Genomic DNA, 2,838 nt, shown 5'->3' on the forward strand with positions numbered 1-2,838 from the left:
GGTAAATGTGGCTCTGACAGCCATTACCCTTCCCCCCATTCCCTCTGTCTTGCTAAAATTCATTAATTTACATTCCTAAATCTGTCCACCAAGTCTGCTCCCTTATGTGGCCACTTCCTCCTCCTGAGACTGACCACCAAGGTCCAGCTATTAAATTACTGAAGTCCAGCAATCAAAAGCCCCCTTTGTCTTACCTAATTAACATGGTCAATTAAAATTAAATACCTACTTCTTCCCCTTTATAAACCACCATTTTCCCGTGTGCCACTTCTGTTTCCTTTCTATCCAGTGGCAGTTCTTTGTCCCTTCTCCCTCTCCCCTCATCTAAGTTCTCTGGCTCCTGACTTTGTCTCTTACTCCTCGACCTTGTCCCTCCGAGGCATAAATAAATAAATAAATAAATAAATAAATAAATAAATAAATAACTCGCTCCTTTGTGCTGAGAACTTGGTCTTGGGGTATCTTGTGCTAATACCAGTCCTTTCAATATCTATGTAAGGAGAAAAAGGTTCTGGAAAGGGAGAAGGTAATAAGAAAACTCTAAATCAGGTGTTGAGATTTTTTTGTGTATCTATTCCCTTTTTTTCCCCAAAAAAGAATATTAGTAAAAATAATAAAACTCAAAGAATTGATTTGCCTAATGATGTAATGTAAGCCACTAAGGTAAATATTACCTTAAATAGGTAAATAAGATAAAGATAAGTAAGATAAACACTAAAATAAATATTTAACTCATTTTTAGTGTTAATGACTGAACACTTGGGAATGGGAAATTTGATTTTTACCCCCTGCTCGTCTGGAACTCCTGGGCTCAAGCCATCTCACCTGAGCCTCCGGTAACTAAGACTGTAGCTGTGAAGCACCATACTGTAACTTGAACTAAAAACGTTGACTTGAACTAAATGAACGTTTCCATTGTTCTTTTTGACCACCCTGGTCTACAGAGCAAGGTCCAGGACAGCCAGGGCTACACAGTGAAACCTGTCTTTATTTTATTTTTTTTTTTTAAAGATTTATTCACTTATTATATATAAGTACACTGTAGCTGTCTTCAGATACACCAGAAGAGGGCATCAGATCCCTTTACAGATGGTTGTGAGCCACCATGTGGTTGCTGGGAACTGAACTCAGGATCTCTAGAAGAGTAGTTGGGTGCTCTTAACCGCTGAGCCATCTCTCCAGCCCGTGAAACCTGTCTTTAAAAGCAAACATAAGAAGAATTAAATACATTTTCATAAAATGCTACACTCTTGTCACTGACATCCCTGAATCACCCTCCAGAGTTACTGAACACACAGTGAAACGCATGGAGCGCAGCTCTGACTGGAGGCAAATCAGACAGTGTCCTGATCTCTGCCCCTTTGCCCCTGTGAAATGGATGGAAAATGCCACACACTTCCAGGCAAAGCTCTTACAACTAACTCAGTAATGTTTCTTCCTCCCTGACACTACCCAAAGCATTCTGGGAGCGACTGTTTGAGGTACAGGCAGCTGTTCTTTGTCTGTCAGATCCAGGACTCCCCAGCAGTAGACCGACACCAGGCTGGCATTAAGTGGGATAACAGATGGTTGGGACATGTCCTCTTGATGCTCAAGTGCACTATCGGCCTACCAAGGGTAAACATTTCAAAAGTTTGAGGTTCAACCAAAAGAGACAAGAAATTATTTTAAATCTCTTGCTGAGACCCATGGCTGGTCCCAGGGAGCCGAGGAGAGAGCTTTAAAACTCCACTTAAATCCCATGTGAGCAAGGAGGACACACCTACTGCCTCCTGGGTTTTGACTTATGCCATCCTCGGGGTCATCGGGAACCCGTGCAGGGCCTCAGTGTTTACCTGCTTTGGTCCACGTGCTTGCCTGGGATGAGGATATGGAGGCACAACGCTTGTGAGAAGATCTGTACCCCGGCATTTCTTCCTGGATGCAATGGAGGGAACCCCTCCCTAAGTCCACCTGTTTAGAGACCCCTTCCTCCATCTTGCAGGGTTTCCTTGTGGATTCTGTCAGCAGCCTCTGGAGCGCATCTCAGCCCACTGTCACCGGCATCCTACAACATGGGGCATCGTGAAGAGTTCCTTCCCTAGTCCCACTTCACTCTCTTCTTCCTGTTTCCGGTAATCTCCTCTCCCTGCTTCCTGTCTTCACATCCTTTTCATTTACCTGCTCCTATTATTCTACCAAACTTTCCCTTTGCCAAGGTTACTAGAATCTTCTATGGTGCTAAATCCAACAGAGCCATCTGTCTTCTCACCAAATAGCCCCTTAGTACCATTTGGCATAGCTGACTATATTCTTCTTTCTGTCTCTGTGTGTCTATGTGTCTGTGTGTCTGTTTCTCTGTCTCTGTGTCTCCTCAACACCCCCCCCCCCCACAACCCCTGAACCTTTCTTTCTTGTTTTTTTTTTTTGGTTCTTTTTTTCGGAGCTGGGGACCGAACCCAGGGCCTTGTGCTTCCTAGGTAAGCGCTCTACCACTGAGCTAAATCCCCAGCCCCTCTTTCTTGTTTTTAACGATGACCTTCTCTCCTGGTTTCCCACCACCACTACCTCTTTCTGGTCCACTTCCAACTCTCCGAGTCATGGTCCTCCTTTTATCCAACCTGTTCAGGTTGGGGTACCTCAAGACTTAGTCCTCAAATGGCACCTCATTGAGGTTCCCAGAAAAAGCACAGAATGCCCAGTTAAACTTGAATGTTAGGTAAGAATTAGATTTTAGTGTAAATATATTCCAAATAGTCTAAGATATTCTAAATAAGTATTCAACACTCATTTCAAATTCAATTTTAACCGGGCATCCTTTATTTTGATTTACTAATAACTTCCAGATAACTCCAGAAG

At 43.3% G+C, this 2,838-nt stretch overlaps 1 long non-coding RNA gene across 1 annotated transcript; it reads right to left on the bottom strand.

The window, feature by feature from the left end:
• Positions 1-971: 971 nt before the first annotated feature.
• On the bottom strand, positions 972-2,247 carry LOC134479232 (uncharacterized). The gene is made up of 2 exons (XR_010052289.1): positions 1,836-2,247; positions 972-1,196 (listed from the first exon to the last, which is right to left on the bottom strand). It is a non-coding gene; the product is annotated as an uncharacterized LOC134479232 (long non-coding RNA).
• Between the last annotated feature and the right edge of the window lie 591 nt (positions 2,248-2,838).

This window comes from Rattus norvegicus, chromosome 6 (assembly GCF_036323735.1).
Source record: "Rattus norvegicus strain BN/NHsdMcwi chromosome 6, GRCr8, whole genome shotgun sequence".
NCBI lineage: Eukaryota > Metazoa > Chordata > Mammalia > Rodentia > Muridae > Rattus > Rattus norvegicus.